The sequence below is a fragment of the Cygnus olor genome, chromosome 2, assembly GCF_009769625.2.
Source record: "Cygnus olor isolate bCygOlo1 chromosome 2, bCygOlo1.pri.v2, whole genome shotgun sequence".
Taxonomy (NCBI): domain Eukaryota; kingdom Metazoa; phylum Chordata; class Aves; order Anseriformes; family Anatidae; genus Cygnus; species Cygnus olor.
The window spans coordinates 120780006-120792848 of record NC_049170.1 but is presented as its reverse complement, the minus strand read 5'-3'; the positions used below and the strand labels follow the sequence as shown (position 1 = coordinate 120792848).

Here is a 12843-nt window from a genome sequence, read left to right as displayed (position 1 = left end):
GAACAGGTAATTATAGCTGTACAAAAGCTATGTTACTTGGTGTTTACTACTCCTTCATAGCAGTATAAGTATAGTAGTGTGTATGGCAAAAGACAGAAAATACAAAGGGGAAACGTCTGAGTGAAAGTTGCAGCATGTGGCCTGATCCCAAAGTCTGTCCCTCAGGCAATCCACATTGTAAAGGTCAGTCTGTGATCATGGCATGGCTTCATAACCCACTTGCTGAGCTCTGTGTGCCTGTAAACTAGTAGGGATCATGAATGGCACCTGCCTTGTGCCAAGATGCGGTGCCAAGGCCACCGTTGTGCTGCCTTTGGGGCTTGCCCACACTGCAGCACCTGCTTCCTGGGCAAGCAGAGGGACCTTGGCAGAGTCCCTCTGCTTCTGCCTCTGCTCCCTGGAGACCCCTGGGTGCTCCATCACAAAGCATATTCCTGTTGCCATATCTCCATCACCATGGTGATAATGATGCTGAGCCAGGAACAATGTGTGCCTCAGCTCACTCACAGCAGCAGTCTGCAGCAGTGGGCCAGGAGAAGTGGAGCAGGACAAGACCCTGGTGAGTGCCATGTGAACCTGGCTGTGACTCAGTACTTCACAGGGTCCAGCTGGCCTCTGGTTTCTTTCTGACTTGTAATTATAATTGCCTGAAATTTCCAGTAGTCTACAGGAAATTGTGTTTTTGTTGATGATACAGGTACAAAGTAGGTGTTCTAGCTCATGTTCTTTTAACTGCTCTGTGTAAAGATTTTGAAGAAAAACAGTTCAGATTCATTTAAAACCACTTCTGGAGTCCTATTATTTCATATTAACCACTGAGTGTTCACAAACCCCATGCAACTTCACAGCTTCCTCATGATACAACTCCCTCATGTTCTCTCTCTTTTGTTATCTTTCCGGTATCCGAATACTAAAGAATCTTCTCAGTTTCTCACTGGAAGATATATACAAATCCAAAAAAGACAATGTTCACACTAATGGTTTTAACAATTTCTATAACTCATAGTGTGAGTTCAAAGGAGGCTATGACAGAAATGCATTTTCTTCCTGTGTAGTATTTTATTCTGGTTGAACTAAAGAGTAAACTGCAATTTAGAAGTGCAAATGAAAGAGAATGGATATGTTATTAACATTAAATTGCAGTGGTCAACCTAGCACTAAAGTCACTGCCGTTTGATTAACTTCTTTTATATATATAATAATTTTTAAGGATGGTGGTTTCCCATACATCTTCACGTCTGTTGATGACATTTATTAAATCCAGTGCATGACGTTGAGCGTTGCTGTGCACATTCTGGTTTGAGATCAGCTGTCTTAAATACAAGGTCAATCTGTGGTCATGGAAGGGCTTCGTAACCCACTTGCTGAGCTCTGTGTGCCTGTACACTAGCAGGGATCATGAGTGGCACCAGACTTGTGCCGGGATGCGGTGCTAAGGCCACGGTTGTTCTGCCTTTGGGGGTTGCCCACATTGCAGCAGTGCATGTGATTAAACCAAAGAGGCCCTATGCTTTTAGAAAGCTGAGATCTTTCTGGTTCTCTCAACTACTCACTGATTACGCAGTCTGAAACAGATTTTAGATAAGGTCATTAAGACGATTTTCTGATAATTTCCCACAGTAATAAATGTTTTTATAGAAATGTGATAAAATGTATCAACAGGAAAAGTCCACTGCTGTGGTTTAGCCTCAGTAGGCAGCTGAGTACCACACAGCTGCTTGCTTACACTCCCCAGGTGGGATGGGGGAGAGAATCAGAAAGGTAAAACTGTGAGAACTCATGGGTTGAGATAAGGACAGTTTATGAGGTAAAGCAAAAGCTGCATGTGTAAGCAAAGGAAAACAAGGAATACATTTGCTACTTCCCATTGGCAGGCAGATGTTCAGCCACTTCCAGGAGAGCAGAGCTCAACATGCATAACAGTTTCTTGAGAAGACAAACATCATCACTCCCAGTGTTCCCCTTCCTCCTTCTTATCCTAGCTTTTGTTGCTGAGCATGATGCCACATGGTATGTTATATTGAGAAGCTCAACATGAGCTGGCTGAGTGCGCTTGCAGCCCGGAAAGCCAACCATATCCTGGGTTGCATCAAAAGAAGCATGGCCAGCAGGTCAAGGGGGGTGATTGTCTCCCTGTACTCTGCACTTGTGAGTTCCCACCTGGAGTGCTGCATCCTGGTCTGGGGCCCCCAACAAAAGAAGGATGTCAGGCTGTTGGAGTGAGTCCAGAGGAGGGCCACGAGGGTGATCAGGGGGCTGGAGCACCTCTTCTGTGAAGACAGGCCGAGAGAGATGGGGTTGTTCAGCCTGGAGAAGAAAAGGTTCTGGGGAGACCTTACAGCGGCCTTCCAGTACCTAAAGGGGGCCCACAGGAAAGCTGGGGAGGGACTCTTTGTCAGGGAGTGTAGTGACAGGACAAGTGGCTTTAAACTAAAAGAGGGTATATTTAGATTAGATATACGGAAGAAATTCTTCACTCAGAGGGCGGTGAGGCACTGGCACAGGTAGCCCAGAGAAGCTGTGGATGCCTCATCCCTGGAGGTGTTCAAGGCCAGGCTGGATGGGGCTTTGGGCAACCTGGTCTGGTGGGAGGTGTCCCTGCCCATGGTAGGGGGGTTAGAACTAGGGGATCTTTAAGGTCCCTTCCAACCCAAGCTCTTCTATAATTCCCTCCCTTTGGCCAGCCTGGGCCAGGTGTCCTGGCTGTGTTCCCCCCCAGCTCCTGGTGCACCCCCAGCCTCCTCCCTGGCAGGGCAGCACGAGGAGCTTGAAAGTCCTTGTTTCTGTGTAAGCACTGCTCTGCAACAGGTGAAGCATTGCTGTGTTATGAACACTACTTTCATCAAAAATACAAACCACAGCATCATACAAGCCTCTACAAAGAAAATAAACTCCATTCCAGCCAAAACCGTGACATCCACTTAGGTAAACATTCCTTTCTCTAAAACATCTTTCCACAAAGGCATTTATATCTTCCATTAACATCAGGGGAAGTTAAACACATGTGGAGACATATAACTATATGGCCTGAAGAACTGTAACATTCATGTGCAGTTACACATACACGTACACAAGAATATACACCCTTCACACATCCATCCAGGAAATGGAAATTTAGCAGAACAAGGATATTAGAAATGATAACTGATCTTGTCAGGAACTCCAGACAACATTTAAGTCTCCACCTCCTGGAAGAGAGGATTAGGAAATATCATTATAACTTGGGTGGGGAGAAACTGGTGGATTGAAATAAAGATTCTGGGCTGGTGAAACAGCTCAGCATTTCTGAGTTCCTGTCTCACTGGTTATGGTGTGGTTCCTCTCATGAGTATCCTAGCTAAAGCTCAGAAAGGCAACAGTAAGTCTTAAAGTCCTAGGGTTGTTGCCAAGAAAAGTGAAGTGTTCTTCAGTACAAAACTAGAGAATGTGACTTTTTGTCCAGTCTTCTTGGCTTGGCTTGAGTCTCACTGCTGCTCCTCACAGCTGTGGCTGCAGCAGCGAAAGGTATGTATGGATGTTGCTGAGAAAGTCAAAGGCCAGGGTTCATTCTGAAAGGGTTGGTTTGGGCATGAGGGACTAATACAAATACAATTTTCAAATTTATCTATGAGCCTAAAGCTGTTTTCCACAGAAGATTTTTTTTTTCCACTGAAAATATCCATGTTGCTCAAGAAAGCTGCAGTTCGAGTGACTTCAGCTAACATTTGCCTGTATGAGTCCAAATCTTCATCTGAGATTCATCCCTTGAGATTCTCTTGAAACACATGCTTCTTTTTCCTAAAGACCAGGCTATGTCACATCAAAGACTTTTTTTTTTTTTTTTTCTGAGACTTTGACCTATAGGTAGAGTAGGGTTTTAGGTACCTGAAACTGAACTCTGATAAGTACTATCAGAATATTTTAGCTTTCCACCAAAAGGCTGGATGCACAACTACATAGCACCTTAGAACTGCTCAGAGGCTTTTGCTGACTGGTAATATAAAGATCAGAACCAGTTTGCCTACAATCATATTCAAAGGAGAAGATACACATTGAATCCAGAGAGCTGGAAAAATTCTTTAGGTTATATAAGTGGACACCACAGAGCCTGAAGCAGCTTTTGATATTTTTCACCTCTACATAAACTTCCTGTTTTCAAAATTCATAGATGCTACAGCCTCATGGAAATATCTATTTGCAAATCCATATTTAAATATCTACCCAGCCAAGGGTACTGGTAAGACCCGAAAAGAAATGGAAAACCATCTGAGTTTTATTTCCTTGTCAGTCTGTTTCAGGCATGAAGAAGTAGATTTGTGTTTTACACCATTATTGTGTAGATCTTTGTCAGAAAAATGGTATTTATAAAGGTTCTGAAGAATCAGGGTCTCACTAAATACAACTCTTGCCTTTCTTTCACCTTTCCACGACTGAAAAAAAAAACACTATAGGAATAGAGATAAGCAAAAGTACATGGAATCTTTGTAATATGTCAATGATTTAAATCACCTGTGGTTGCTTTTGATAATAAAAAAGAATGCTGCTAAAAATTGCATACACATGATGTGTGGGCATACTGTTAAGTTTTGTTCTTGTCTGTGATGTCAGTGTAAAGTATTCAAAGTGCCTGACTCCCTTCAAAATGATTCATTCTATTTAACTAAACCTGAAAGAAATTGTGTGGCTGTACATGCATAATAGGTATTTGTGCATCCAACAAAGTCATACATATATATTACCTAAAAAGCAAACATGCATCAGCCAAACAAGGCCAACAATGATTAATCATATTCTAATTCACATCCATCTTTCACGCTAATATGGTGGCAACATTGCTATTATCTGAAATTGAGCAGAAGCCCACAGCACTGCCTGCTGTGAGTATTGATGAGCCATGGCTTGATAATTTTTTTAACAGTTGATAAAGCCCAGTGCCACCTGAATTTTAATAACACACAACCTTTCTCAAATCCTCCTAAGAAACATCCTCATAGGGGCAGGCAACAGTGGTTCATGAGACTGTGCAAACCCAGATGGCACAAAATCTTCTACCACTTAACTGGTGGCTCTGTTACAGCTACTCAAACCTAAGAAATTTGGTCTCACTGTGCTGGGATGCAAACATTGTCCTGCTCTTTTACCCACTTTGTGACCTCTCTGGTAGCTTTTTGCAGAACTGCAGTTTCCCAGCCCAGGATCATCAGATTCCCAGCACCCGGGCTGACCTCCTGGACTTCTCAGTAGTTAAACTAATCCCTTGCCGGAGCTCAGCCTGTAATGCAGCCTCCAATTCCAGTCATCCCTGCCAGTCATACCATACCAGAGAGGTATGGTAGTGAAAGCAAACAAGCTGAGAAGCTCTACAAGGATTTAGAAATGCCTCATGGAAAGACAAAGACTAGTTTCGGCAGATACTGCCGAGTAGGTCTCCTTTTGGACTCCCGTAGCTCTTGAGCAACACGTTTTGTGCTGACCACATATCATGCCGCAAGCATCTCCTTCCCCTCTGAGCTCCCCTGCGAATTCCCTTGCAAATTTCCAAATTAACTTCTTTATTTCCTGTCTCTGCAAGCAAGGTCAGAGGCCAGGTAAACAACTTGTTGATCACCAGCCGCAGGCTGGGGACCATGGCTTTGTACACAGGCAGTCTGCATACCTAAATAAAAAATAACAGGATCCTATGTATGTTCCTTGGCTGCATTAGCATGCAGCAGGTTTTCAGAGGGGAGAATTGCCCCGAGGCAAGTCAGATTGCTTCTGCAACTCAAAGTATTGTGGGAAAGTATTACTGCACCCTTCCCATGGCTTTTTTTTTTTTTTTTTTTTTTCTCTCTGACGCCATGCTAAGACGCAGAATATGGGATGAGTCTGGCCTGATGCAACTGAGACCATTAGTGCCTCTCCTTTCTCCTGGGCAGAGATTCTGTTCTCTGAATTCACACATTTTTAGGCCAAATTCCCCCAGTTTCAGCCACCAGCCTACCACCATCGGAAATGAAAATATGGAACCGCAATGATCCTACAGAGCATGCAGTCCCATAATCAAATGGCAGATTAGAACAGTAATTCATGGCACATCAATTTCTTAATATCAACCAGAACTCATGAGGAACTTTCCAAATTATCATAACTCCCCTCTTTTTCCAAGGGAGTTTAAGAGTTACACCCCACTGTAAAGCTTAGCTTGTAATACTTCAAACTACTTTATCTCCCCCGCTTTATAGGAACAAATTGAGTATGACACATTTCCCAGCAATATAAGCTAACTCCAGCCAGCAAAATGAAGTATGTCTTTAGTAAAAATAGTAATTTTCCTTTGCTCTTCATTAACTATCCGAATACTAACCAGCCCTCCAAAGAATCCAGTGGTTTGTGCAAAATGGGGTAGTGATTGCGATTTGAACTCTTTCTACACAGCTGGAGAACATCTTCTTCTCTTTTCCGCATTAAAAAAAAAAAAAAAAAAAAAAGGAAAGAAAGAAAGAAAAGAAATGCCATCTCTGTTCTCCCGCTGTTTATTTCATCCATCACTCACATTTGTGATAACACTAACTGACTTCTTCAGCAGGGTTCAAACAACAGGGTGATCAGCTAATTTCATTATTTAAAATGAAATTATAAACTCCACTTTATTCACATGACAGGATGAGGCTGTTACAAGAAGGCTTAGTATTTATTTGACCTTCTAGCATCTATAATGCCATGATGGCACAGGACCAGCATGGATAAATGTATGCGACCCCATTTCCTGGCACAGCGTTAAAACTGTCAGGGGATGGAAGAAAGTGTTGCCAGAATGGACTCCTTTCCAGTATAGAGAGCTAGTCAGCAATTTTTATTTTATTCTTTTTTAGAAGTGTCTCTGAATAGAAAATGTACTTCTGAAAATTACTGGGGAGAGCATGGGGGAAGGAGGTAATAATATTATTTCTACAATGTTTTGATCTACCACTAGTAATAAAAAAACATTATCTTCTAAGATTTTATTTGTGGTCAACATTCTGGTTTAGGTCAGTTCAAAATTAACCTGTATCTTCATGAGCTATTGGGATACATAGCAGGGCCTCCTTTTTTGCTCTGATCGTTGATTTTTAGGATCTTTTCTTCCAGAATTTGTCACTCCATTAGCATTTTTAAAGAGTATGTCAAAATAATTTTTGCACATGAAAAAGGTATATATTTCTGACCACTTCTGGGTCTGAATTTTATTTGAGTCCCAGCCAATTAATATTTTGATTTTGTTAGACAGATATTTTTTCAGCCATGTTTTACCGATGCCCCTCTGTATCCTGGTAGGCAAATAAAGCTTTAGAAACAAAATCATGGAGTGAGATAAAGCAACATATCCAGCATCACTTCCTCATCCCCTTAATGACATTCTTGTGCCTGAGCAAATATTTTCTCACAGCCAAATCCTTTAACCCACGAGAATTCCAATTTCTCTTTGTCTCTTGAAAAGCTAATAATGTGGCTAATTCAAAATCATTTTCACTAACCACATTAACACTTCAATTTGGCTTTGGAATAACTTGAGACAGTTATTTGTGAGCTTCCAAAAATTACTTTTTATTACTGTAAAACAATATTTGCATGGCATGAGGCAATTGCCTTGAATTGAACTTGATACAATTATCTTATATAGTCATTAGAAAACATGACTGCAAATAATAATGACAATATGAAGAAAGACAATAGGCTGTATATTTGTCAGCCACTGTGTCATTTAAATTTTCTTTCTTTTCTGAGAGATTGCAGTGCCCCAAAATGATGCAAGGTCTGCTCGCTGTGGTGACATTAGAGCAATATGGGTGTTCAGGTTCCAAACTTCTCATCACAGCTTTCCTAGAGTTCTTTAGGATAATGGGAAAATTCAGGACCTCTGGGGGTCATCTAGTCCAACTTCCTCCTCAGGTACCATCTGTTATGAAAAAAAACAGGATGGGTCACACAGAGCTTTATCAAATTTAGTGGTACATTGATTAAATTCAGTGTATATAAACTTAAAGAAGAAAGCAATTAACCTAATTAAAAGATCCAATTCTCACAAACAAACAAAACAACAACAAAACCAACAGATCATGCTGAAACTCAAAAAATATCATATTTTTGTACCATAAACGGAAGTATAATAAAAGTATATTTTTGTGATGCCAGTTGCTGTTACCTTAATGGTAGCAATGGCAGGTCCTCCACAGTCTGAGGCCCGAGGAAAATTTTAACTGTTTTTTTGCTAGGCTGTTCATGATTGATCATAGATAGTACGCAGCTGAGTTGTGCATTTCTTGGGAAAACAGCCTGGGTTGCTGCTCAAGAGAAAAAGGAGGAAATTTAATCAGAAGTGATGGCACTTTGAAAGCTTCCATCAGCATGAAATCAGTGTATGGTAGTCCTGATCTATGACAATTAGAGACAGACCAGACTTGAAACCTAGAACCTCCAGAACCTCCACCATTTTGCTCACTTTGTAGAGTATGGAGTTCTCAGATAGGAATTTGTGCTGGTTTGGGGCTAAGAGGGATGCTTGGAGGTGTCTCTTTTTCTGTTTTGGCCAGGACTGACCGGGACTGCCCATTCTTGTATGGTCAACAACAACGGAAATGTATAATTTCTGGCATGGTGATCTGAGAACTTAGCAGGCTCAGTTATGGGATATCAGCAACTTAATTAAAAACCTGAACTTCCAGTTATAACTCTCATTTGTCCCTAAGCCTTAAAGCCAAATGACAGTCCAATTCTTATCTAGATAAAAACTGTAGCCTTGTAGCTCTCTTCTAAACCTTTCTGCTCACAACTGAAATTAGAACTGTGGCTTTCTAAATCTGCAGCAATGCCGCTGGGTAAAATGTGTGTTATCTGCTTGCCATTCAACCCTTCAGGGTAAGCAGATCCTACAGTATTCACCCTGGGGTTTTCAAGCACAGTCCTCTTGTGTCTGCCCTTAATGCAATCCACAGTTTTGCGCTGCTCCAGCAGGGATGCAGCATGTGCCAGCTAATGGCTTCCTCGTCCTCCATTTCACCACAAGTGCTAAATATGTAAGTCGCCTTACTGAGAGTGTTTATGTTCTGTACTGTAAAAGGGCATAAAAATAAGCCTTGCTTCAGCCTGAAGCATTTCTTTCAGGCACTATGAGCCTCTAAAAGTCAGGCTTTCAGAGCCTGGCGGAGGACTCTCTGTGGCTATTTCAATTATCTCTCAGTGGTTTCAGATGCACAGTTTTGTTCTGACTGTCCATATACCAGGCTTCAAAGTGTTACTCTGTGTGCAGATGCTTGCCTTGGGGAAACATCATGCATCACTCTGCCTGTATTTTGCTGGTGAGTCTGACCAGTCTGACCAGTGAGAGCCACTTTCATCACCACTCAGCCAACAGATAAAATCCCATGCTGTCTACTTTGCCCTGTCCCTGGGGCAGGGGCTCCTGAACACGAGTTCGGGTCCCTTCCAGCCGCAACCATTCTGTGATTCTGTGTGATTCTGTGACTTCAGAACAGGAGGAGTGGTCAGGGCACCCATGGGACATCTATGGCAAGGTGTTGGCACCATCAGAGATCCAGCAAGAAAAAAAAAATAAATCCAAGGCTTTTTAAAACACAGCCAGAAGTGAGATGAAAGGTTCACCACAACTGCCCAATGCTTTGCCTGTCTGGACCTTCCTGGTTTTGGCATTTTTTGGTAGAATAAAGTACTTCCACCGTCAAACAATTTTCCAACCTGAGTGATCTCCAATAATCTCAGCAAATGCTCTTGGCAGTGGTGGTGACATTAGTGCAGAGTGGCTCTCAGGCCACCCATATGTGTACTTTCTCGAGCACTTAAGCACTCCTCTGGTGTGAGGTGGGGAGAGGTGGGAAGAACAAGTGCCATACTTTTCCCCTTGGCACATCCAAATAATAGAGGGAAAGATTTTTCTGTTAGCTCTCACTTCACTTCCCTGACAGGCTGCAGCTGTGGTAATGAGTTGATTTCAAAGTGAAAGAGGTTCCTAAGAGCTTTTGGAAATCTCAGAGAGGGCTTATCAGCACACCCTTAGATAGGCGGCCCAAGGTCACTGGACCACCAGCTGGCTGACTTCCTCTGGAGGTCACCTCTGAACCACACGCATCCAACACCATTTCTCGTGAGGTTCACGAACAAGTGAAATCCGCTGACAGGGTGAAACCGTGGTGATCCCGGAGAAAGCTCTGTCCTACAGCAAGAGCCAGCTTCTCTCGTTTTGTGTTAGAAAACATACTATTCTAGCTGCAGAAAAATGGTTAGAAACCAGTGTGGTTGTAGAAATGAGTAATAAATTGTGTACATTTGTCAAAAAGTGGAGCTCACTGTTTCCTTGGAAACTGAACATTTTGTGGTTTTATGGTATTGTACTCAGCAGAGACTGGCTGAGATCTGTGTATGTATGTATGCAGCCACAAAGGCCAGGCTCTCTTGGCTGAAGGTTTCAGCATCTATTAGACATTTGGTAAAATACAGCTAAAAAGAGTTCTCTGACAGGGCAATTCAGAGAGCATAATGGTGGGAAATCTTTTTTTCAACAAAAATAAGTGCAGCAAAAGGAAGAGAAAATGGCTTGAAATCTTGTCCACTTAGTCACCTATGAACTTTATCTTTTATTTTATTGCAGAAAGGAACTCTGTTGAGAATCCAGTTTTGGTAATTTTGTGATCCTATGCTAAGTGGACATAATACCAGACAAGCCTGCTCCTTCCATCTCTGGACAAAAACAAAGACTTAGTAGTTACAGCACAATGATACTACACATAAGCAGCAACAGCAACAACAACAACAAAAGTTATTCTCATTAAAGTAATATTTAAGGCATGAGAAAATGATAAAATCCTCAACACTGGGACAGAACACCAAAGGCTCACAGAAATTATTTTTTGCCACCCTTCAGTTCCTAAAGGCCTTTGGACTCCTACCATTTTGCTTATAAATCTTCACCTCCACTTATCAAACAAGATGGATCTAGCCTATGGAGTAAGCAATTGCTCAGAACTCTTTCTGCCTCTAAAGCTGTAACACCTAAAAAGCTGTCATCAACGCTTGTCACCAAATATTCACTACACTCAGAGCTAGAAATACATTCAGCCTTAACAAGGGCCAGCAGCAGTTTGGGAACATTTCTCTTGGCACAAAAGCACTTTTCCCCAGCAGCTGCACAACCCGTGGTGTCAAATAGTTTTTCCAGGCCCCATGTTGAAGCCTGAAAATACAATTCTGTTTTCCATTAGTTTTGGTGCATTGCTCCACCGTGCAGTGTTTCAGCCCTGCCTGCAGGAAGGTTGTGAGCAAGAGATTTCAGTAAAATTAAGACTTAAAGCCCGAGGGGTGAAGCATATAGCTAAAGGATGTGACAAGAGAATTATATACTCAATAAAGAGAAAGCCAAAACAAAATTAATTTCATTTCTGTTCTCCTTTTCACTGAGATCTGGATGTCCCAATCTTTAGCACATTATTTCTGGCCAAGCGGGTTGTCACTGCTCCCTTAGGGGCAGAACAGATGCCTGTTCACTATAATCACAACAGGCAAGGTGTAAAGTCTTTTTCTTTTGGGGGAGTGGGGTGGGGGAGAATAATGAGAATTCTCCCAGACCCAATTCAAACATAACTGGCACCTTTTTTACACTACATGTAGGAGGGAAAGGGACTCCAGCTTCCAGCTGCAAAAGTGAAGAACAGATGTTTCAGCTGCACCGTGGACACAGATGTGAAGACCTAAAACTAGAAAACAATAAAGTTTAATGGGAACATTTGTCCAAGGAAATTGGGGCGGGTTGGTAGACAACAGATTTCTGACGCCCCAGAAAAATCTTGCAGGCAGCAGGCTGTATGTATATCAGGGATTTAAAATCAGTTGCTACCTTTTTGCAGCCAACTTGCCACCATTTTGAGGAAGGTATATCATTGCTAGGTTGTGGGGCAAAAGCTATCTGAGGAGGACGACATGATTTATGGGAGGCCAGGCCAGAGCCTGCACTCTGGGAGTAAGGCCCAGGTCTGACTCCTTAGCCATGCAGGCCAATACTTCACGCAATGGACATGTTCCCTTCCTAAGGCCAGATGCCACCTGTGTGGCCTGTCAGAAGCTACATGAGGGGGACCTGGCGACAGCTCTAACAGCCGAGAGTAAGAAAAGCCACAAAGCTCCTCACACCCTCTCTCCTTCCACCAAAAAACAGCCAGACCACAGCCATGAGGAACTGTGACTTTATTGAAGGAAACATCAATGCCCATCAGCTGGGTTTCATTTCTGAGGCTGTGTATGCCGGAAAAGCAGAGTTGTTTGCAGGTCCCTGTAATGAGAGGGAATGGGATGGTTGCCCTCCCATGCCCTAGAGGTGAGCTCCTCACATTGGAGGAGAGTGATGGCACCAACAGCACCCACCCAAAAAAATACATATTTCTTTTCTAGATCCTCTGTCACCAGAAAGCATTGCCACAGCAAGAGAGGCTATTTTTTGTTTTTTTTTGAAATTTTTTTTGTACATTTTTAATTGCAGTTTTAAAGTGATTTGAAAGAGAACCTCAGCATTGTGTGTGATAAGAGAATGTGTCAGTATTTCAGGGTTCTACATTTACATCTGTAAAATGTGACTTTATATTTTTACCACAACAAAAACAAAACACTGCTTTTTACCTGATGTCTTTTAATTAAAGAATTTTCTCCTTTTTCCCCATTCCCCAATTTCTGGGAAACAATCATGAGTCATGTCACAATACGACTGAAATGCTAGCAACCAGATTCATATGGAGGCTCCTTAGTAGCCCTCATGAATACCATGAGATACTGCACCACCGCAGTGGGGAAAGAAACATCTGTGGGCATTTGACAATGCCCCAACTGGAAAAGACATGGAAA

At 42.3% G+C, this 12843-nt stretch overlaps 1 long non-coding RNA gene across 1 annotated transcript; it reads left to right on the top strand.

The window, feature by feature from the left end:
- Nucleotides 1-474: 474 nt before the first annotated feature.
- LOC121064322 lies at nucleotides 475-11366 on the top strand. The gene is made up of 3 exons (XR_005816457.1): nucleotides 475-559; nucleotides 5144-5306; nucleotides 10604-11366. It is a non-coding gene; the product is annotated as an uncharacterized LOC121064322 (long non-coding RNA).
- Nucleotides 11367-12843: the final 1477 nt, after the last annotated feature.